Raw genomic sequence first — 23,833 nt, 5'->3', positions numbered from 1 at the left:
ACAGACCCCCCTGTCCCGCATCCCCTCAGCAGCAAGGAGAGAATTAACCTGCTTCCCCGAAGAGGAATCTGCTGCCGCCTCTCCTGTCCATGCCCTGTCACCCAGCTCCCACTCCGTTTGTTCTCTGTGAGTCAGTGAAACAAATTATTCTCCACCATTTGGCTTTCAAAAAGCAGAAGAACAGTGTCTCGGTTCAGAATGAGCCGTGCCCTCTGCTGAAAGGTCCCCTCTCCAGCCACTCTTCTGCGTTAATTCCCTGGTGATTCATGTACTTTAAAATTCCCGCTTTCCTCCCACTCTTGGAAATGTCAGGAGCACCACGTCTCCACATAATCAATTCCCTTATCCCCAGGTTGAAAACCCATTTTTTAAAAAGGTGGTTGTTTCAAACAGCAGCCTAAAAGAATGTCGCCCTGTGAAGTCATGACAGTCTGGAAAGGGAAAAAGTCAAAGCCAAGAGATGATGGATGGAACTGACTGGGTATCTTCTTTTATTATTTTTTGAGGGCACTTGCAAAAGGCACCCCCGGGGGCAGTGACGGTTAATTTACATTCTCTCACTCAGGGTGGAAACCTGTGGCTGGAAATCATCACCCCAAATCACCCCTGTGCAGCCCTGCCTCTTACCCACGACATAAGAAGACAGAGCCGAGTCTGATCTTTCTTAATGAAGCAGCTCTTTACGAAACCATGCTTCAGCTCAGCAGCAAGTTCAGTGGCCACAAAGTCAACCAAAAAAGCACTCTGTCAAAGTTGATATATCTCCTGCGTTTTGAATGCTTTCAGATCATTTTCTAATTTACGAATTGTGCTGATTTTCAATGACAATGCTCCGTTTCGTCGAGATTTAACATGAGGAAATTGGGCTGATGAACAAAAAGAAGGGCCATGGCCTCGTGGGTCAGGGAACGAGGTACTGGAGAGTCAGTAAATGATTGCGTTGAGCCCCATTTCACCCTTTTTGTCTCCAGGGGCTTTGTGTGTTCTTGTTGGTCTATTTGTTTTGTGACTCAGGCGTAGTCTGCAGTTTGTAAGACATCTGTGAATTAGACCGCGGTAGAATTGCCCAGTAGAGGGATGTAGCTCCGGGCTCCTACAGTGGCCCTGGCTGTGTCCCCAGCAGTGTTTCCAGCACAGAGTAGGCTGAAGAGCCACTGGATGAATGAACTCCACTTTACAGGCTGCTTTGGTATCGTATCAAGTAGTCCTTGAATGGATAAGTCTGGGTAATCCAGAATTCTCCACCTTCAGTTTTTCTGAAGTACCAGAGGGGGCAGCCAGCTTTTCAGATTATGAAGAGAAGCCCCAGGGTTGGCTTGAGCTCAAAGACAAACCCTTGACACATTAAAAAAACTCTGCTTTGGTCACCTTCTCTCTGTTTCTCCCCGTGTGATTCTCAAGAGAACAATGAGCTATGTTAAAGTAGCTGTTGAGAGGCGTCCTTTTGAAGACAGGGCTGGGGTCAGGACAGGGTGGGTGGGGACCCTCTCCACGTGTCCTGCTCATCAGCCAAGTCAAAAACACGCTGGGGTGGGCTTCTCTGTCATTTTACCTCATGTTCTCTCGAGGGAAGGGGGGTGCCAAATCCCTCCCCATGACAAGGTGACGGTTTTCAAAGAGCCCGTCCTCCCGGCTTTCTCGCATGTGTAAAGTGCTGTCTTTCCCCAGGTGGAGAGCTGGCACTTGAGCATCCGGAAGATGCGATGCCACTGCCCTTTCAGTGAGAACAGGAAGTTGGCTCAAGGACACGCTCCACGCAGATTTCAGTTTCGTGCCACACTGAGGTCCCACATCCTCCGAGGATATCAAGGAAGAAAAAGACTCTCCCGGTGGCGCGTGGTCATTAAACCTACATGTGGCCCAGAGGGCCGAGTGTTCACAGGCACTTATCTGCAGGCTCCAGGGAGATCACGCCTGGGTGGCAGAAGCTGTGAGGTGGGTCCACTGGAAGTAACCTTGAGTGGTGGGATCTGGAAGGGAGGAAAGGGTGTTGGAGCATCTGTTCAGTAACAATGAGCTCCTGGCTCCCGGCAAAGGGCCAGTTCCCTCTCAGTCAGCTTGGAGACAGAAAACAGTACAGAAGCAGAGGTCACCAGCTTGAATGACCCATAAGGTGAAGGTACGAGGGCCTCCTGGGGCAGAGGACACCAGCCCTTTGTATGGACTCCGGGGACTATGCCTGCCATCAGAAGGCAGAATTGGACAGGCCGCCACTCGGCAAAGTAAACCTTGGAAAGATACCTCCCCCATCAAAGCTGTCAGGTATCAGCTGCTTCCGGAAGGCACTCAAGCCCACTCCAGCTTCTCCTTCCCACAAGGAAATGAATTTAAAAGATTGAAGGTGCACTATCTCTACTTCTAACAACAAAGACTTGGGTTTTTATCTGTCGTCAAGGCAACGCTAGCGATTTTCTCCCTGGCTTCTTAATGCCTAGATTTATGTTTCCATAGTTACAAGAAATCCCTAGGTCTTCAAGGTAATGCAAACTGGCCTCCCCAAACTTTCAGGGAGGGGATTGTGGCCCAGGATTACTGAAGACACCTGTGTCTGTCTGCACAACCTCCCTCCCCCGGCCACACACCCCCAGGGCTGGGACTCTGCACTTCTTCCTGCCCTCTGGGCCTCACTTCCACCCAGGAGTCTTAGTGACCCCTTGGGCCAATCCAGGAATCTGAGGCTAGGAAGTGAGAGCGAACACCCCAAAACCACCAGCCTGAACTTGCCAGACCGACTGCTGCCGGAGCCACCAAGAACTCTGACAAGTCAAGGTCACCTTTTGGGGCTCAGCATGACGACGATGTGAGAACAGGGCATTTGGAGAGACAGGGATGTCCCAGCTACCAAGGCACCTGGCACCTCAACCCCCAGCCCCAGGCTTTGCGAGGTCCATTTCTAGGGCCCAGAAACTAGGCTTTTCTCAGGATTAACTCACATGGAATAGACCTTCCAGACATTTGCATGGGCCTGCTGTGCTTTGTTTAGGCCAACTGATTGATAACTCATTGCTTTTATTTACTTTTTTTTTTTTTTTTTTTTTTTTTTTTGTCTTTTGCTTTTTCTAGGGCCGTTTCAAGTGGCATATGGAGGGTCCCAGGCTAGGGGTCTAACTGGAGCTGTAGCCGCCGGCCTACACCACAGCCACAGCAACGCCAGATCCGAGCTGCATCTGCGACCTACACCACAGCTCCCGGCAACGCTGAATCCTTAACCTACTGAGCAAGGCCAGGGACTGAACCCGCAACCTCATGGCTCCTAGTTGGATTCATTAACCACTGCGCCACAACGGGAACTCCAATAACTCATTGCTTTTCATCTCTCTGTGGCCTCTTAGCCTTTCCCAGGGTTTTGTTACCTTGGGAGTATTCTGGAAAATAGTTGGATACTACAGCTCAGAATATTAGAAGCAAAAATGTGTGTATGCGTGTGTGAGTGTGTGTGCGAGCGCACAACGGGGTGTGGGCGGGGTCTGATCTCCTGAGTCGGAAATTCTGTCAGAGTGAGGGGAAGTGGCCCAGGTGAGAAACCCGGGGGGAGCCCTGGCCCGGGCCTGGAGCCCAGCGTGGAAGAGTCTCCTCGTCACCAACAACCCCGACCTCCTCAGCAACGCCCGCGGACCCCGTGGAGATCCAGAGAGGAAATCGGGCAGGCGAGGCAGGGATGCAAACCCAGGGACCCTGACTGCCTTAGTCTGCTGAGGTGGCCGTGTAACAAACACCGCCAACAGGGCAGCTTAAAGCAGCAGAGTGACTCTGTCACAGTCTGGAGGCCAGGAGCCCAGAACCACGTGGTGGCTGGCCCTGCCCCATGCTTCTCCCCTCCCTTCCAGGAGCTGCTGGGGATCCTCGGTGTCTTTGGCTTGGGGCCACGTCACTCCTCTCCCTGCCCCATCATCACGTGGCCTCTTCCTCTGGGGCCTTAGTGTCTCCCTCCTCTTCCTACAAGGACACAGCCCCTTGGATGTGGGGTCCCTACTCCAGCATGGCCCCAGCTGCTGATGACCCTACTTCCAAACAAGGTCACAGTCCGTGGTCCAGGGTGGGACGGGAGGTGTGGAGGGACTCTGTCCAACCAAGTACGGGAATGGGCCCCTGCCTAGGGACCGGGCGTCTCTCCCCGAGGCTTCTCCCAGGAAACTGCCTCTGACCTCCTGGAACCCAAGTTGGCCACCCCTCTGTGAGCCCTGAGGGCATGCTGCCCTCCCCTGACTGGCAGCTGTATCAGGACTGCTGCGGACTTGCCCGAACCCCTCCCTAGCCAGAGGCCAGGGAGCTCTGTCTGGTCCTCGCTGGACCCTCACCTGGGAGGGGACCTCCAAGGATGCAGCTTGGCTCTGACTTTAAGGGGCAGAAAAGCAAGACTCAGAAGCTGGCTGGAAGCTAAGGGAATTCATTTTCTGGCTCAGCAGGAAGTCCAGGGGTGGGTGCCCTCTGGGCTCAGGACGTCCAGGCTCTGGCTTTGCTCGCAGCCCCTCAGGGGTTAGCTTCAGCCTCAGGTGAGGAGCAAGGCAGCGGCCTCCATTCCAGATGCGCTTTTCCGGGGGACGCCGCCCGGGGTGCCCTGCTCTCAGGATAGCTCCCTTGCCTGTGGCTGGCCAGTCGCTGGCCAGGCTGCCTTGGGGTGGGTGGATGCTGGGGATTCAGCCAACACGAGCGCGTCTCTGTGGGAACAAACACGCTGTGCACTGTGGTGGCCTTGCTGTCCCCGCGTTGGGCCTCGGACAGGGCCCCGCCTGCAGCGGCCTTCTGAGGTCAGGGTGACTCTGAAAACTCCAAAGGGCCCGCTTAAACCCCTGGAGGCACTCTGCAGGATCCCAAGAACCCGTGGAAGCCTGTGTGCCCTGGCGCGGGCCGGCTTCTCCCGAGGAGCGCTCCCTCGTGCCAGCACGCGGAGGGCAGCTGAGGGAATGACTGGATGCTCTTTCTTGGCAGGAACCAACTTCTTTCTTGGAAAGTTACGTGTTCCTGAGCCAGAGCTCCCAGGCTGCACTGAGGTCGCGGTTGTGGGTAAAAGGCTCCACCGTGGGTCTGAATGAGCGTGGCCTGGCCCGGAAGCTGGTCAGGGGACGGACGCCCGCCCTCCTCACTCAGGACCCAGCACACACTGGCCGGCACAGAAGGGGGTGAGGGACTGGAGGTGACCGGTCACGTCTGAAAGCCAAGAAATCGCAGAGTGCGGTCCGTCTCTACACAGATGTGCTGCTGCGGAATCCAGGAGGTGCTGGCGCTTGTTTCGACGTCCAGAGTGAGGGCAGGAGGGACAGGTTCTCGCCCAGGGACGTTCACCTCCTCCTGAGCCCTCACCTGAGACCTCTCCGCCGGCGGAGGGGGAGGTGTGCCCAGCTCCATCTCACAAGCATGCCTGCCCTTCCCCTGCTAAGAACAACCTCCTTCTTCATTAGGCACCTCCTAGATTTGTGATAAAATATTGCAAAAACAGGAAAAAAGATGATAATCATATGTAAATTTGCCAAGCACTTACCATGTACTAAGGCTATACGTGCGATTGCTTTTTTTTTTTCTTACTTTTTAGGGCTGCATCTGCCCTATTGCAGATGGAAGTTCGTGGGCCAGGGGTCGAATCAGAGCTGCAGCTGCTGGCCTATCCCACAGCCACAGCAACACCAGATCTGAGCCGCATCCGTGACCTACACTGCAGCTTTTGGCAATGCCAGACCCTTAACCCACTGAGCGAGGCCAGGGATCAAACCCATATCCTCACAGACACTCCGTCAAGTTCTTAACCTGCTGAGCCACAACGGGAACTCCTGGGGTATCTCATTTAATGGAGACCGAAAACACAATACCCCCTTGAGGGGTTCAGGGCCATCATTCTCCATTTTACGTCTGCTGGAGGCTCAGAAAGCTAATGTCACCTGCTCAAAGTCCACTGCTGGGCCATGATGGGGTCAGGATCTGAACTCAGGCCTTCCTGACCCAAGCCTGAGCTCTGGGACTCCACCCTCGTTTGCCTTTCAAAACCAAGCAGCCACTCTCTGATCGCTTATCCAATCTGTCTGGATAGTTAACAGTTTAGCAGCAAACAAAACCTGGAATAGTCCTTCCCACTGGCATCCTTTAATTTAACCATCAGTGTAGATTAAAATGGACATGTTTCTCATGAGACACAACAATTTTTTGTCTTTTTTTTTTTTTTTTTTAAGGGCCGCACCTGAGGCACATGAAAGTTTCCAGGCTGGTAGGGGTTGAACTGAAGCTGCAGCTGCCGGCCTACACCACAGCCACAGGGACGCCAGATCCAAGCCGCATCTGCAACCCACACCACAGCTCATGGCAACGCTGAATCCTTAACCCACTGAGCAAGGCCAGGGACCGAACCCTGGTCCTCATGGATCCTAGTCAGGTTCGTTACCACTGAGCCATGTCAGGAACTCCATACGACACAACAATTTTTTTTTTTTGTCTTTTTGCCATTTCTTGGGCCGCTCCCACGGCATATGGAGGTTCCCAGGCTAGGGGTCCAATCGGAGCTGTAGCCACCGGCCTACGCCAGAGCCACAGCAACGCGGGATCCGAGCCGCGTCTGCAACCTACACCACAGCTCACGGCAACGCCAGATCCTTAACCCACTGAGCAAGGGCAGGGACCGAACCCGCAACCTCATGGTTCCTAGTCGGATTCGTCAACCACTGCGCCACGACGGGAACTCCTGACACAACAATTTTTAATGTAAAAATTTTTAACTAGTAAGAACAAAAGACGGGGAATAACCAAATGTCATCCATCTAGCTGGATAAACTCTAGCAAAGCCAAACAGTAAAGTACTACGCAGTTATTTTTAAAATAATGAGGTTCCTTCCATATTCACAGGAGTGACTTCCAGTACCTACTAAGTGAGGGGAAAAACCCAAGGTGCAAGACAGCGGTAGTGGAGTCTACTTTTTGTTTAGAAAAAAGGGAGACCATATAGGTATATGCCTACTTGCTTATACTTTCAAAAGGAACAAAAGAAAGGATGAAAGGACAGCCCAGCAACTTCCGAATGTGGGTACCTGGATGGTAAAGGCCTAGGCTGAAGGAGAGAGGAATGGAGAGGAGATCTGTGAGAGTGTCCTTTACTTTGCAAAACTGGCTTTGGAACCTTGTACATATCTTACATAATTAAAAATAAAAATTAAAAATCAACCCCTGGAGTTCCCGTCACGGCTCAGCGGTTAGCGAACCCCACTAGCATCCATGAGGTTGCAGGTTCGATCCCTGGCCTTGCTCAGTGGGTTAAGGACCCGGTGCTGCCGTGAGCTGTGGTACAGGCTGGCAGCTGTAGCTCCGATTCGACTCCTGGCCTGGGAACCTCTGGACTCTCTCTCCCTAAGGGAAAAGATCCTAAGGATAAAAGGAACTGTCAATAAATCTTAACTTTTATTCGAAAATCTTGTTTTCAGTAACAATATTGGTACTACTATTTTGAAACTATTATATGAATAATGCAGGTTAAAGCAAAGGGCAATTACATTAATATCTTAGGGAACTAGAATTTTCAGTTAAAAATCAAGATACATATATATATATAACCCAAAGAAGTGAAACTCTATAATCTTAAAATATGAATCAGTATGAACTTATGAGTTATTTTCCCATTAAAAAAAAAAAAAGCTTACAGCAGTTCCCTCAAGGCTCAGCAGGTTCAGGGTCTGGCTCTGGCAGTGCTGTGGCTTTGCTTACAGCTGTGGCATGGCTTTGATCGCTGGCCTGAGTATTTCCACATGCCCCAGGAGTGGCCAAAAAAAAAAAAAGGCTTACATTTTTCTTAATGATGTCCACTGAAAAGCCTCGAAATAGTGACTGAAGGGCGGCTTTGAGCACTGACTGCACAGACTGCGGTCCCCGTTTTCTACTTTCCACTAAAAAGACCGAGGCCCTCAGAGAAATGCCACTTCCAGGCCTGGGGCAGGAAATGCACATGCTGAACATGGAAGACTGCTCCACGGGAAGCAAGAAAGCTTCCAAACATCAATACGATTGTGTCAAAAGAAACAGGATAACACTGGGGCTTCCTCTGGCCAAAGACAGATCCCCCCGGACAACAAAAGCAGTAATGACTGCAACTGACTGAAACAAACCAATAAGGCAAAGCGATACTAAAAAATAAAATCTCATTAGTCACTCTTAAAGACTAATGGGGGACGACTTGCTCTGAAAAAATGACAAACAAGGAAAAGGAATGAGCATTTACGCTGTCTTTCTGGTGCCGCTGTGCTCGATGGGAACCAAAAGCAGATGAGGGAGAGCTCTTTAAAGAATTTTCGTTAATAAACGAAAAGGGAATGAGAGAATTCAAGTCTTGCTATTTTGCTATCTCTAATGAAGTCCGGATCTGGGACAAGCTTCCAAGCTCTCAAAACCATCAGGTGAAGGGCAGGGAAGCCCCATATGGGACAAGCCAGGCGGGCAGAATTTAGGACCGGTGATCAGTCACTGAAAGTAAGGTGTCTGAACCTGATGTGACACCATAGGAAGTCGGAGCACCACGTGGAATCTTGCCCCCCAAGTGAACCGGAGTCTAATAAGCTTCTAGAACATGCTGCCAGCCTTAGGAATACGAGGGAACAAGTAAACCACCACCACAAATAACCACCCACCCACCCAGAATGCGGGACTTTCTCAAGGACAAACAGCTCAGTTTCTGCAGCACAAACAAAGCAGGGGGAGGGGGGACACCGTGTCCAACCTGACTGTGATGCAGGATGGGACAGAGGCGCGAGCGGCTGACAAGGGCTGCACAGTGAGGGTGGCAGTGTCCCTCCCTGCACGTGGAGGGCTCAGTGCAGCCCAGCCCGCCCAGCATTTCCTAATCTGAGAGCTTCCTCGAGCCAGAAATGCTGGAGCACCAACACCCCTTAGAAGCACCCTCAGGCAATGATGGGAAGGGCCACTGACACCCCAGCTCCCGGGCCCCTGCGGCAGGACAGCTCCCAGGTGCGTGTCCCCAACTCCAACCGGGGGCTTCAAACAGGAGGAATGTATCCTCTCAGAGTTCTGGAGGCAGAAGCCCCAGTCAGCGCCCCTGGTTCATGGCCTCATCCCTCCAGCCTCTGGCTCCGTCCACACACAGCCCCCTCCTGACGACCCAGAGCATCAAATCACCCTCTTCTGTCTCTTATAAAGACATCACTCATTGGCTCTGGGGCCCAGCCTAAATCCAGGATGACCTCATCTCAAGAGCGTTAGCTCAATTACAGCTGCAGTCAATAATTAATTTGGAAATATGATCACGTTCCAAGGAACTGGGGTTAGGATGTGACGGGGCATTTGGGAGGCCACGATTCAGCCCCTCCCCAGACTCCCTCCCAGATAAACTCCTCACACCCGCCTCCTTATCTCAGGCTTGGCTTCCAGGGGAGCCCAAGCCTAGACAAGAGGCTGGAGAGTCATGGGCACATGTCTATCCGCAGAGAAAGGATGTATCCACATAGGTGAAAAGACCTCCCGAGAACCACAAATTAAACACCATGAAAACCCACTACCTTCCATGTACGAAATTCACACGGCTTCTGGCTTCTATTTTTCAAGCCCACTCCATTGCCACCTTGTACTGGATACCGGGGTGTGTGTACGTGTGCGTGTGCGTGTTTGTGTGTGTACATGCCTTCCCAAAGTCACTGACTGGTTTACGGGACATTCTCACACACAGAACCTCATTAATCCTTATAGCAACCCTGAGAAACGTGACGACTATTTATATCAGCAGACTTGAGCTGATTTAGGATTAGAGGCACAGATACCATCAACCCATAAAACTGTGACGAGAAGCCCAAAAGAAGGTGGGGGGTGAGGGCAGCAGGTCAAGTGAGCAACCTCTCCGTGGAAAACCAGACCCTTCAGACACAAAAACTTTCTCCAAGCTTCCTGGAAACCAAGGCAAAAAAGAGAAACACTTCTAACTGTCACAGAGCCCTTGTTGTCTAAAGAAGAAAACAATATATACAAGTTTGCCAAGAAAAGCAAGCTTGTTCCGACCCGTAATTTTAAAGAGACTTCTGTCCCAAGGGCTCAGAATGAAGGGCAGAGAACCACCCTACGGCTGGTGTTTTGAGAACAACTTCTCAGCAAACCGCCGTGTCTCCTGCTGACCACAGGGGAAGCTCAGAGCATGATGGTGGACCACGTGCTCGAAGGCCGTTCTGCGGGGAGCCGGCTGGGTCTGCCAGTGCGGCGAGCCGGCGCGTCCAGGGCTGGAGCTCTGCAGATGGAGAGAACCAGCCGCCAGTCTGTCCTGGGGGGCTGACTCCCCCCAGATGGCAGCCAGCGTAGCAGGAGGTGGGGGCTCCACGTCCCGCCTCTGGGCTGTTTATCCAGCGTGAACCCGCATGTGCTGGACTGGGACGGGGCAGTCCTCAGACTTGACAGATTTACAAACTGGCTCCTTACTTCTACTTGGACATCGAAGTTTCCAGCTTCTATTTTGCCAAACACAGACCTCTCCTCCCCCACCCCGAAAATGCCCTATTGTCACTGTCCTCTCCTTAAAGCTGGGCAGCTTCAGACTGAAAGATTGGGTGTCTCTTGAAAGTGAATAAACCTATAGCTGCTGGACACACCCACTGCCTCGGGCCTACTTTCTCCCCGTTTCACCAGAAGGGGAACCGGGTCCTGGACCAACCTGCAGGAAGCCCAGCCACAGGCCCGGCTGAAGACGGTCAGGATCACACGAAGGCCTGACCGGGCTGTCCACTGGTGGGGAAGGCTGGCCCCGCTGACCCTCCCCAGAGCCCCCTTCGGAGCAACCCCTCCCCTTGAGACCTGAGATTTACTTCTAACCCAGGGCATGCGGCCACGGTGGCAGGAGGGGCACTGCGTAAGACGCCATCCCGGCTGAGCCAAGGACAGAGTCCGCTGACCCGCTTGACAGTTAGAAGCCTCGTAGAAGGCGCCCATGTGGCAGCTGTGAAGGTTTTCCAGGGTTACCTAGCACCTCACAGCAATGGTTTAAAGCCCAGAAATTGACTGATGTCTGTCTCTGTCCCAACTCCCCCTTTTCACAAGGACACCGGCATTGGATCAGGACCCACCCTAGGACCTGGTCTGAACTTGACTGTCTGCAATGACCCTATTTCCAAACAGGATCACATTTTCAGGTATTGGGGAGTCGGGATTTCAACATCTTTGGGGACATGATTCAACCCATAAGAGGGACCTGCAGGCATGATCTAGAGCAGCCTCCAGCCAACGGCCGGCAGAAAGCTGGAGCCCTGGGTTCTAGCACCACAAGGAACTGGATTCTGAATCTACCAACTAATCCACCAGCTGCTACGTGAGTGTGCAAGTTGACCCCTCCTTGCATACTCATTGTTCCTTGACCGCAGCCTTGTGAGACCCTGGGCAGGGACCCAGCTGAGCCATGCCCAGACCCCTGACCCACAGAAACGGTGAGATAATAAATGTGCATGTTGTATCAGGCCACAATGTGTGATCTTTTGCTTCCCAGCACAGAAAACTGACTCAGGAGGGACGTCCAGTCCCTCTGGGAGAAGGGCCTCCCTGTTGGATGCCCAGGGGCCGTCTGTCCTCAGGGAGGGGAGACTCTAGAAGCCAGATTTCATACTCAACCGCTGTGGCTTTGACCTCAATGACGAGTGTGGAAACTTTCAAGGCAGAGGTCTGGTCAGTGCCTGGGAGCCAAGCTGAGTTACGGTGCAGAGGGAGGTGGGCAGATTAGGGTCTGACGTGTGGACTCCAGGACAGCCTTCTCCCGTTACAATAAGGGAGGGAGGAAGCACTCATCCTCCAGGATGTCATCGCTGGAGCATCTTTTGGACCTACAATAAAAAGAGGCTGACTCTAGACAGAGGCAATCACACGGTGCTGCTCTTATGTGGATCTAAAAAAATGATTCAGGAGTTCCCTTCGTGGCTCAGCGGTTAATGAACACGACTAGGATCCATGAGGATTCGGGTTTGATCCCTGGCCTCGCTCAGTGGGTTAAGATCCGGTGTTCCCATGAGCTGCAGTGTAGGTTGCAGACATGGCTGGGATCCCACGTTGCCGTGTCTGTGGTGTAGGCTGGAAGATACAGCTCTGATCAGACCCCTAGCCTGGGAACCTCCATGTGCTGCAGGTGCAGCCCTAGAAAGTTAAAAAAAAAAAAAGATTCAAATGAACTTATTTACCAAACAGAAATAGACTCAGAGACATAGAAAACAAACTTACGGTTACCAAAGGGGAAGGGGGAGGGATAAATTAGGAGTTTGGATGAACAGATACACACCACTAGGTCTAAGGTAGATAACCAAAAAAGGACCTACTGTACAGCACAGGGAACTATAGTCAATATCTTGTAAGAAGCTATATTGGAAAAGAATCTACAAAAGAATACATGTATATACATAACATGAGGATGTATAACTGAATCACTTTACTGCATACCTGAAACTAATACAACACTGCAAATCAACTGTACTTCATTCACAAATAAATAGATAAATAAATAGAAAACTGGTCATAGGAAATAAAAGATCCCGACCCTAACTAGGGAAACTGAGGGTGAGCTAGTAGACCAGGACAGTGGCCATTTCAGGTCACAGCAAATTCGCCCCGGACATGAGATTCAATTTCCCTGCCTCTGAGGTTTCCAAGCTGTTTCTTAGCACCCTGATCCCCTCACGTTAAGCCTCAAAACCCAGGGAAATAAAAATAACCAAAAAGAAAACAAACAAACCAAAAAATGAAGCGGACAAGAAATCAAATGAAACCGTAGCGGAAGGTTTTCCGTAAGACCCAGAGAGATGCTGTGGCCAGGGTGAAGCTGAAACCCCTTGACTCATCAGAAAATGCCACCTCTTCTTGTTAAGCCAGCTGCTCAGGAACCCGTGTCCATCCACAGTTTAGAATTCTCAGCTTGCCTAAATTAAACCTCTGCATCAAGCCTGACCGCCCAGGGGCTGGGCCCAACCACCCTGACCTTCCCCCGTTGGACAGCAAAGTTAAGTCGGGAGACCCGTCGAGGAAAAGGGCTCGGGGCGGGGGGGGGGGAGGGGGAGGAGGGTGTGTGTGTGTCCAGAGCCAGGTGGTCTCAGGAGGAAGGACGGAAAACGCCATCACCTTCCAGGTGACAAAGTGCAAAGTGCCCAGGGAAGGGCGGCAGGGAGCTGGGAACAGACAAATGAACCGCCCTCCTGTACACTTTGTGAAACGCTGACAGCCCAGCCTGCTGTTTTACCCTGTCAACTTCACTGCCTTTTTATTTTATTACAATAGGCTCCCGAAGAAAACACAGACAAACACAACAGTCTCAGTGAGGACCGAGTCAGACATTATCTGGCAGAACATTATAACAAAGGCAGGGATTATTTATATGCCAAAGCAAACTTCAAAAAGGGTTCTGTTCACAGTCGTGGGCACCCTCAGGAGGGTGTGATTGACAGCTGGTTTTCACTTTTCATCAAGACAGAATGGAAGTTGCCAAAACGAGGAGGCTGATGCCAGAAAGCACCAAAGCATGGATCTGGAGCAGGAAGGATCTAGAAGCAGTTTCTCAGCTTCGGCTACGCTGACATCTGTTGCATGGGGCCAGTCTGTTGTGTGGGATGTTTAGCGATATTCCCTGGCTTCTACCCACCAGATGCCAGGAGTACCCTCCTCCGAGCTGTGACAGCCAAAAACGTCCCCAGACGTTTGCCAGATGTGTCCCGGAAGGCCAAATCCTCCTGGTGGAGGAGCAGCAGCTCTGTGATTTAATAGCAGTCTGACCTTTTCTCTCTGAGTCTCACTTTCCTTATTCATAAGAGCCTCACGGCTGCCCTGCTAGCTGTGAACTTTCCAGAAGGTCAAACGGGATCATGATTCAAAATCACTTTGAAAGCTCTGAAGTTCTACAGCCACAGAGGCCCTGGGAGTCCTATCACCTGCTACCTGAAAAGTTTCTAACATCTGGAGTTTTTTCATTTTTATCCTGGAAGCAAATGAATTCCTGGAAGGGAGGTCAGAGTTATTATGTACAGCAGTAGCTGCCCTGATACCCAAGCCCAGTGTCCCACAGGGACCCAGTGGGAACCAGATGTCGCTCTGCATGTGCATGAGTCTGAACTGCAGGAGAGGAACCCAAAATCATTAATCTGGGAGTTTATTCAGCTTAATGACCCCTCCTCTCTGAGACAACCTTTGCTTCCTAATGTCTCACAAACCTTTGCAATAGAAACAATTCCTTTAGGAAGAGGGAGAGGGAAGACCCTACCTCAAAATGCAAATATTTAGCTCTGAGGGAGGGGAGGGTTTTTTCCAGCTTTATTGAGATACAATTGCTATTTAACATCATGTAAGTCTAAGGTGTATGACATGATGATTTGATGCTGTGAAATGACTGCCAAAATAACGTTAACAGACCCATCACCTCACACAGCTACCTTTTTTTATGTGCAACTTTCAAGCACACAATACAGCATTAACTGTAGCCACTCTGCTCTAGTTAGATCCCCGGAGCTCACTCATCTTATAACTAGACGTCTGTACACCTGGACCAGCACCCCTTCATTTCCCCACCCTGAGCCCCTGGCAACCACCCATCCCCTTTGTTTCTCTCAGTTTTCCTTGTTTACATTTCACATATGGGTGAAATCCTACAGTATTGGTCTTTCTCAGATTTATTTCACTTAGCATCGTGCCCTCATTCCATCCATGTTGCAACAAATGGGAGGATGTCCTTTTTACGGCTGAGTAATACTCCACCGTGTGTCTGCGTGTGCGCACACATGTGCATGCACACACGTGCAAGCCACATACCCATTCACTCATCAGCATTTAGGTTGTTTCCACGTCTTGGAAATTGTGAATAATGCTGCAACAAATGCTGGGATTTATAAATGCATTTATCTCATGCCAGAGATAAACCCCACTTAATCTTGGTGGATAATCCTTTTAATATTCTGTCAAATTCAGTTTGCCAGTATTTTGTTGAAAATTTTGGCATCTATATTTGTCGGGGACGTTGTTTTTTCCTGTTCTTCCATGTCCTTACCCAGCTTTGTTTTCAGAGTAATGCTAGCTTCATAAAATGAGTTTAAGAGTGTTCCCTCTGCTCCAATTTTTGGATGAGTTTGAGAAGGACTGGCATTCATTCTTGTCTAAATGTTTAGGAGAATTCACCAGCAAAACCACTGGGCTCCGGGCTTTTCTTTGCTGGGAGGTTTTGATTACTGATTCAATATCCTTATTTGTTACCGGCCTGTTCAGAGTTTCGATTTCTTCGCGGTTCGGTCTCGGTAGGTTGTACGTTTCTAGGAATTTATCCCTATCTTCCAGGCCATTCTGGTTTTGGTCACCGATGTTCACAGCAGCGTCCCTTCTGATGCTCCTTCAGATGAGGGACTCCTCTGTGCCGTGGGGACCCTTTTGCTAAGTTCTCCACCTCCTCCTTTACTACAACGGCCCCTGAAGAGAAGTCGTGCAAATAGTATGTATCACCACCTAAAGCCACCTCACAGCTGTCTGCATTTACTTGTTTATCAATGCTCTTCTCGACTGAGATATAAATGCTACGACAGCAGACACAGGTCTATTTTCACCACTGAATCTCCAGTACCTGGAAGAGTGCCTGGCATGAAACAGGCCCTCACGACATGTTGAATCCTCTTAAACCTGCAGTTCTCCAGCATTAGCGTGACAGCTGCAAGGCCATGTCCTTTGCCCAGAAAGCCCTTCCTTACTCGCTTGGGCGACTCGTACTCACCCCGAGATACTGTTCAGACATCACCTCCTCTGTGGAACCTAAGAGTTCAGTATCCCTCCATCTCCCACAGCACCTTGAATATACTGATAATAATAAAATCGACAGTCCAGATTTTCTGAGCAGTGATATGCACCAGGCATGGGGCTAAGTAGTTGATACAGAGTAACTCAGTTACTTCTCATGAAAAAAGTGAAACTATGAACACCCACCATTTTACAGATGAAGAAACTGAGACTCTGAGAGGTTAAGTTATATGCCCAAGACCAGAGGGGTATTAAGTGATACAACCAGGACCTGAGCCTGGTACCCACTGCTATCATGGAAGTAACTGGTCTTCCGCACCACCAACCATCACAGCCAGTACAGGACTGTGGGGTGATCACTGTTGTTCCTCCCCGAGCTCCTACCTTGCGGGCAGGTGGTCTTGTGTTCCCCCTCTTTGTAACCTTATTGCCAGGAGAGGGCCTGGTACAAATGGCGCTCAATTAATGTTCATGGAGCAACTGATTTTTAGGTTGCTGACTTCTCCTGGGGATTTCTTTTTTCATTTCCAAGCCAATATCAGCTCACAACTGAACCAAAACCCAAAATGGCCAACAAGCAAACATTTATAACCATAGGAGCACAAAGTTCTCAAAGTTGTTTGCCATTTCTGATCTCATCCAAGGACATCCTACACTGGGAATGGAAATTAACTCTAGACTGAAGTTAGAGGAGAATTCACTGGACTGAGAATGACAAACAAGTGAAAACAACAACAAGAATATAATCTGTCCCCAAGCACAGCATCCAAAATCAGACAGGAAAGGATTAAGTTTTACAGTTGACTTACCTGCCCAGAAATTCAGCCCCTAGCTGAACAGAAAGAAGAAGCCAGGTTATTTATTCCTAAATATTTTTAAAGACCAGAATTTCATCCTATAAAGTATGGCAAGAAAAGATAACAAGTTGATTTTCCACTCTGGTAACTGAATTTGGAAGAAGAGAACCATTTATTTTTATCGTTTTCTCATTTGCCCGTGCTGCTGCTTTTGAAGTTGAGGGTCAGAGCTTATAGATACTCAGTCACGAGGCAGCAAACAGCCCTGGTCACCAACCAACACCACATGAAAATTACAATTACTCCGTTCTGCAGAATTGATATCACCTTGCCTCTGGAGAGCTCTAGGCAGTATTCAAATTACATTTAAACACCAAATTAAAATTTTAACTATAAAAAATAAGGGGATAAACGAGAATGAATCACATTATAAAATAATATTAGTAAAAGTACGGCTGGGAGAAGGAAGTGGATTTTCCATATTGCCATTATGCTAAATGCAACGTTACTTCCATTAGAGCCACAGGAAGCACATGGCCCATTTAACATCAATCTTCATCAGGCCCTGGCCGCTCGCTAACATTTACTAAGGACCCATGGATACCAGCCTCTCTCCAAGTCAAGTCACTTGGAGAGTACATTCCTGTACAAGTTTTCCTAATGGTGACTAACGCGGACCTACAATTTCCTATTTTCCAAGAGACATTTTCAATGAGAATAGAAAAAGGCCTCTGGCCAAGCGCTGATTAGGCCACCCGTGGACTTGATACTTGGGTTTTCACCCAGGAGTTCTGGCTCATGGGGCCAAAGCCTCGTTGGGCTGCGATGCTGGAAAGGGGTCTCCTCTTCGCCCTCAAGACCCTCCTCTGCGCGCCTTCCTCCAGCACCACCCTCCCTCCCCAAATGCAAAGGCCATAGAACTATTTCAAGCCACTGAGGCTTTTTAAGCAGTCCTGGAAAAGACTGAAGGACACAGTTAAAGGAGAATTTGGTCTCAGGACTGATTTATGTAAAATAATAAATGGTGCCACTTGGCTGTTTATAGAGTTAGAGATAAAATTAGATTCTAGACAGTCCTTCCTTGTGCACATGGGGTAACTCTGATGGATTACTGCCTTCATGTGACTTAGGGTAAGGCAGCTCATGGAAATTTACAAGGGGCGCCTTGAGAACACATTTCACAGCTCCATCCAATAATTCAGAAGGATATTTTGGGTCCCCCAAAATGACTCAAATTTAATTTGAGAACAATACTTGAAAAGAGTAAGCTGATAAAAAGTATCAAGTAGTTAACAATTTCGAAAAGTTACTTCTCTCTCCAGGGCTAAACAGAAATCATTTCTACCCGATTTCTCCCAAGGCTCATCTCTACTGACATACTCTTAGCCTGGCCACCTTTAAAAAAAAAAAAAAAGGCAAAGGAGAAGCAAGTAACGACCCTGGGGATTGGAGAGAAGAACATTTCACCAACTGCCCAAGAAAGGAGTTTGAATTTGAGTGCGGTAATGCCCTTGACCTTGGCAGCTTAACTTTTTTTTTTTATGAGAGGTTGGAAATGAGGCCAACCTGAGTGTCTGAGTGTCAGTAGCCACATGGGCTTCAAAAACTTCTAGACCTGAATGTTAGCTGCCCTCTGGCCACAAAGTCAACCGTGTTGAATCCACTCGTTTATGTAACAAATACTTACGGGCAACTGCTATCTGCTAGGCACTTGGCTAACTGCGGAGATACAAACGGAGCTCAGCAGCAGACCGTGCTCACCAGCCTGTAAAGCAAGGTCCAAAGTGCCCCTGTTGGGGGTGGGGGGAGTGGATGAGAAGAAGGGACAGCTAAACACAGACCTAACAGAGAGCAAGCATGCCAGGCAAAATCCTCGGGGTGGAGGTGTGGGGGGGGGGGTGCGGAAGTAGCACCGACAGAGGCGGCATTTGTGCAGAGAAGCAAGACTTGGCTGGCTGGACGATAAAGTGAGAGAGGGAGAAGCATGAGTACCGAGCCTCAAGAGTCGAGGAGGAGCCAGTGGATTAAAAGTTGGTCAGCCGGCCCCACGCAAGAGCTAGAACTTTATGGAAACCATACTGTGTGCTACCGTCAGGCGCAGGCTTTGGAAAGAAGCCCGACTCGTATCCACGAGGACTGGGGTGGGAGGCCTGACCGCGGTGACTGCGGTGCCGTGAACTGCGGCGCAGGTGCCCGCGCAGCTCCGATGTGCTGCGCCTGTGGCTCTGGTTCGACCCCTAGCCTGGGGGCCTCCATATGCCAGGGGTGCGGCCCTAAAAACACCAAAAAAAGGAAAAAAAGAAAGACAGACCACTCACAAGGGTGCAGACTTTGGAAGGATGCACGCAGGTTGACTGCATCGGGAAGATCCGTCCACTCTTTCGGGTGGCGACGACCGCGACGGGAGACGACGACTGGAGAGGCCCGGAGAGACCTCGACGGCAGAGCCACCGAGCCTGCCTGCGGCACGAGCCCCGGGAAGGCGACGGAGAAGCCAGGACCCCGCCCAGGCTCTGGTGGGAGGCGCGGAGGGGCCCATGCGGCCGCACAGAGAGGGGCCGGCCCGCGAGGGCTTCGGACGCCGGTCTTGGAGACGCGGCCTCAGAGGAGTGAGTCGACAGGGCCGAGCCAGGCGGAGGTGCGGCAGAAGGAGTCCCCTGCAAGGGGTGGGCGCCCTCCCGCCCTGGAAGGGGAGGACCGCTGTCGGACAAGCAGGTGAATTCTGAGGCAATTCTTTCTCTGAAGACTCCAAGTGTCCTGGAAAATAACGGCTTCTGGGAAAAAAAAAAAAAAAATCGATGGGCGGCAGCAGCTCCGCGTGCGCGGTGAAAGCCACGCGGGCCTCCCTCCCCGGGGAGGGGCGGGACTTCCGCTGGGGGCCGGAAGCAGCCAACTCCGTGCGAAGAGCCGCGGCGCCCTGTGGGCTCGCTCGCTTCCGTCCCTCTTTGATGGCGGCGGTGCGAGGCCCGTGTCTGCTCGCCCAGAATTTGAAGCACTTACCGTGGAAACAGAAAGATTCAGTGTAGAATCCTTTCTCTGGCAGAAGGAAGCGGTGTGTGCTAGTACTGGCCGTTGCGCGGGACCCCGGGGTCTCTCCCCCCAAAGCGGCCTCCCACGTTCCTGCTCACCCCGGGCTCAGTCCCGCAGCTCCAGGCGTTGAGCTTGCTTTCCAGTCCCTGGGTGGACACTGAGCGATAGAAATTCCATGCAAGCCGCGGACGTAAGTTTAGATTTCCTAGTAAATACATTTGTAAGGGAAAATTTAAATGCGCAATTAAGGTTGATAATGTAATTTTAGATTTTCTAGTAAGTATGTTCTTAACATTTAAATGTGAAATTAATTTTAGGATGTAATTTTAGACTTTTTGGTAACTCCATTCTTAAGAGAAAATTTAAACGTGGATTTGAGCTTCTTGGTGGCTCAGCCGGTTAGGATCCGGCCTTGTCACTGCTGTGGCGTGAGTTCCATCCCTAGCCCTCGGACATTCTGCGTGCTGCAGGCGCTGCCCAAAAAACAAAGTAAATGTGAAATTAATTTTAGTAATGTGTTTATGTTACTGTGTCCAAAATATTTTTTAATTGTCAAGATAGTTTATAGTGAAGTTCCCGTTGGGGCTCTGAGTGAAGAACCCAGCATGGTGTCCATGAGGATGTGGGTTCAGTCCCTGGCCTCCATGATTGGTTAAGGATCTGGCATTGCCATGAGCTGTGGTGTAGGTCACAGATGCAGCTCAGATCTGGCATTGCTGTAGGCCTGCAGCTGTAACTCAGATTTGACCCCTAGGCTGGGAACTTCCATATGCCGTGGGTGTGGCGCTAAAAAGACAAAAAAAAAAGTTTATAGTCTGTATGTGTGTGACATCTTCAAACTGACATGTGTTAAACCACATCTCAGTTTGCACTGACCACATTTCATGTGCTCAGTAGCCACGTGTGGCTGAGGGATGGTTTTGGCCAGCAGAGCTGAGACCCTCTGGGCCAGAGAGCTAATAATAGCAATGATAGCTGATGGGTATTTCAGCACTGGCTGGTAGAGGGACCATGGTCAGCACATTATGTGGAGTATAGCGTGAATAAGTGCGCAGATTCCTAGGCTGGAGTCCTGGCACCAACACTGACTAAATTCGGCCAGTTGCTAATGCCTCTGTGCCTCCATTTCTGTAAAATGAGAATAATAATGTTATGGTCCAAATGTGTCCCTCCAAAATGCACATGTTGAAACGGAACCGTAAGACGATGGTATTAGGAGATGGGGCTTTTAGGCGTGATTAGGTCGTTAAGATAGTCTTCAGAAATGGGGAGAGGGAGTTGCCATCGAGGTACAGTGGAAACAGATCCCACTAGTGGCTCTGAGGATGCGGGTTCAATCCCTGGCCTCACTCAGTGGGTTAAGGATCCAGCGTTTCCATGAGCTGTGGTGTAGACTGCGGACAAGGCTCAGATCCCACGTTGCTGTGGCTGTGGTGTAGGCCGGCAGCTGTAGCTCTGGTTCGACCCACTAGCCTGGGAACTTCCATATGTTGTGGGTGTGGCCCTAAAAAAAAGCAAAAAAAAAAGCAAAAGATAAAAAGATGGAGTTAGCACCCTTATAAAGAGCCTCCAGAGGGGTCCTTGTCCCTTTCCACCATGTGAGGACACAGTGAGAAGCTGGCAACCCAAGAGAGGGCCTTCGGCATTCCCCAGCCGTACTGGTACCTTGATCTTGAACTTACCAGTCTCTCAAATTGTGAGAAATAAACTGTGGTTGTTTGTGAGCCACCCAGTTTGTGGTTCTTTGTTATAGTAGCCTGAATGGACCAAGATAATTAAATTAGCAGGTATCCCAAAAGTGCATAGCCTAGAGCCTGCCATAGTATACCCTGTATAAGGTTTTGCTATTAGTCTTACCCTAGACCCCACAGCTTCCAAAGAAGTCAACATGACAGGGTTTGAAACCGGTCCATTGGATTTTCAATTAGAAGTTCTTGGTGAGCCTACCAAGGGCAGTTGATTTGAATGGTAATAAAAAATGCAAACCGCTCTGCTCTGAGGGTGAGTAGACAGTGACATGAAGAGCTCCATATTCCTTTAGTGTCCATGGTTCCTTTAAAACCGGATCCAGAGCACCTTATGAGCACCCGTCTCATTACACTACCCTAAATTGAACATCTGCGAGCCTTCCAAACACCCTTCGCAACACTGTGAAGTGCTGGGCTTCAGTAGCACTGGGTGGATGCCACCCTCAAAGCCAGGAGCAAAGGAGGGGTCTCGGGGCGTGTCCCCACTTAGATAACAAAACCAAGTGCGAGGGGAGGAGAGCAGGGAGGAGGAGCTGCTAAGTCCTGGCTGGCTGTGGCTCATGCCTTTTATTCACCACCCTCTAAGCAAAGGTTTACTAATCTTAGTAATGACTACCTAAAAGTCGCAAGAACCGTAGAGAGTTCCGAATATCCTTTATTCAAATTTACCAGTTGCTAACATGATGCTGCATTTACTTTATCCTTCTCTCCCTGTCTGAACATTTTGAGATGAAGCTGCATATGTCATGTCCCTCTATCCCTAAATACTTGAGTGTGCATTTTCTAATGACAATACAGTTATCACATTCAAGAAATTTTACATGATATGATACTCTAATCTACAGTTAGAAGTGGGGCCGGGGGTGGGGGAGATAAAAGATGGAGCCAGGGAGCAGATGGGTAATGAGTGGTGGTGCTCCTGATTCCGGCCCCACCAACTCTCCCAATAATGTCTTTCAGAGCAACTTTTTTTCTGGCCCAGGATCCAGTCTGCATCATGTCTTGCCTCTAGAAATAATTATTTCTTTAGTAACCTGAACATTTTGGAGTTCAGCACTAAATATCCATTGGCCCAGGTCAACAATGGATGTTGGTTTAGCCAGGAATGTGTAGTTTATTTATTTATTTATTTTTATTTTTAATTAATTAATTTATTCATTTTGTCTTTTCAGGGCTGCACCGGTGGCATATGGAGGTTCCCAGGCTAGGGGTCTAATCGGAGCTGTAGCCGCCAGCTTACACCACAGCCACAGCAATGCAGGATCCTTAACCCACTGAGCAAGGCCGTAAGCTGCAGGGCAGCCAAAAAAGGGGAAAAAAAGGAGAGGCATACCAAAGCATTGACAGGTGTCAAAGCAAGTTCATGCTAGTATGAAAATTCCAGTTATTTTTTAAATAAATGTCCCTTATCTCTTGAGAAACCAGAAAATTATGAGCCCTCTTTTGCTTTTAGAAAAGAACATTACTAAAGAAATATTTCAGCCTTTATCTTAGATCTTTTGAGATGGTGTGCTGCATGTATTTCATGGTGGAATTTACTTCTGCGTTCCTACCAGAGCGAGTCTTCTTGGCGAATCATCAGAAGGAAAGAAGCTGAGTTCTGATGCTTCCTGCTGGCACTCCAAGTCTACACCACGGGAGCAAGTGTTACCCTTGCAGCAGGGTGCCAGGGAAGAGAAAATTAAAAATATAAAATGTCAATGCTCCGCAAGTTAAATGGTGTCAGTACAAATAGCACAATCGTGCGTCGTTTATCTGACACTGTTCTGTGCGATGTTCCACAGTAATTTTTCAGGAAGCTAAAGTTTGTGGTGTAATATGACAAAACTTAACAAGTAATTTGCATCAGGAGGGAATTAACTCTGAAAGGGCACGAGAGGGACTTGCTGTGGGGGGTGAAAATGCTCCTTCTTGATTGTGGTGTTGGCTGTGAAGCTTTGTCAGGAGTCAGGGCACAGGACACTGCTAAAGGCTAAATTTTATTGTTGGTAAATTCTGCCTCAATAAACCTGACTCTTAAGGGGGGGGCAATAATTAGGACACCTTCAGAAAGTGAAAAGACAACCTATAGAATGAGGGAAATATTTGCATATCATATATCTGATAAAAGTCTAGTTTCCACAGTATATAAAGAAGAGCTCAAAGTTCCCATTGTGGTGCAGGAAACAATCCGACTAGGAACCATGAGGGTGCGGGTTTGATCCCTGGCCTCGCTCAGTGGGTTAAGGATCCAGCATTGCTGTGAGCTGTGGTATAGGCTGCCGACGTGGCTTGGATCCTGCATTGCTGTGGCTGTGGTGCAGGCCGGCGGCTACAACTCTGATTGGACCCCTAGCCTGAGAACTGCCCTATGCTGTGGGTGTGGCCCTAAAAAGAAAAAAGAAAAAAAAAAGAACAGCTGAGTAGCAAAAGGCATATCATTTAAAAATGGGTAAAAATTGGTGGTTCCTACAAAAGTTAAATACGGAATTACAGTATGACCCAGCAATTCCACTCCTAGGTATATTCTCAAGAGATTTGAAAACAAGTATTCAAACAAAAATTTGTACATGGATG

At 49.5% G+C, this 23,833-nt stretch overlaps 2 long non-coding RNA genes across 6 annotated transcripts in view; one reads left to right on the top strand and one right to left on the bottom strand.

Moving 5' to 3' along the window:
* Nucleotides 1-466: 466 nt before the first annotated feature.
* LOC102161214 (uncharacterized) lies at nt 467-19,348 on the bottom strand. The gene is made up of 3 exons (XR_002340032.2): nt 18,818-19,348; nt 4,299-5,406; nt 467-1,970 (listed from the first exon to the last, which is right to left on the bottom strand). It is a non-coding gene; the product is annotated as an uncharacterized LOC102161214 (long non-coding RNA).
* A 9-nt stretch (nt 19,349-19,357) lies between these two features.
* The window catches only part of LOC102161087 (uncharacterized), a 45,352-nt gene continuing 40,876 nt past the window's right edge, over nt 19,358-23,833 (top strand). For 2 of the 5 annotated variants that reach the window (XR_002340033.2, XR_014831956.1), the window contains exon 1: nt 19,358-19,719. This is a non-coding gene — a long non-coding RNA (uncharacterized LOC102161087). The remainder of the gene's footprint in view (nt 19,720-23,833) is intronic. The other 3 variants (XR_014831957.1, XR_014831958.1, XR_014831959.1) reach the window with 2 other exon arrangements.

This window comes from Sus scrofa, chromosome 17, assembly GCF_054392235.1.
Source record: "Sus scrofa isolate SSC_HxYL_T2T_F1_AM1 chromosome 17, Sscrofa_HxYL_maternal_Yorkshire_Landrace_v2.0, whole genome shotgun sequence".
Taxonomy (NCBI): Eukaryota; Metazoa; Chordata; class Mammalia; order Artiodactyla; family Suidae; genus Sus; species Sus scrofa.
This window is presented reverse-complemented; position numbering and strand designations above follow the sequence as displayed.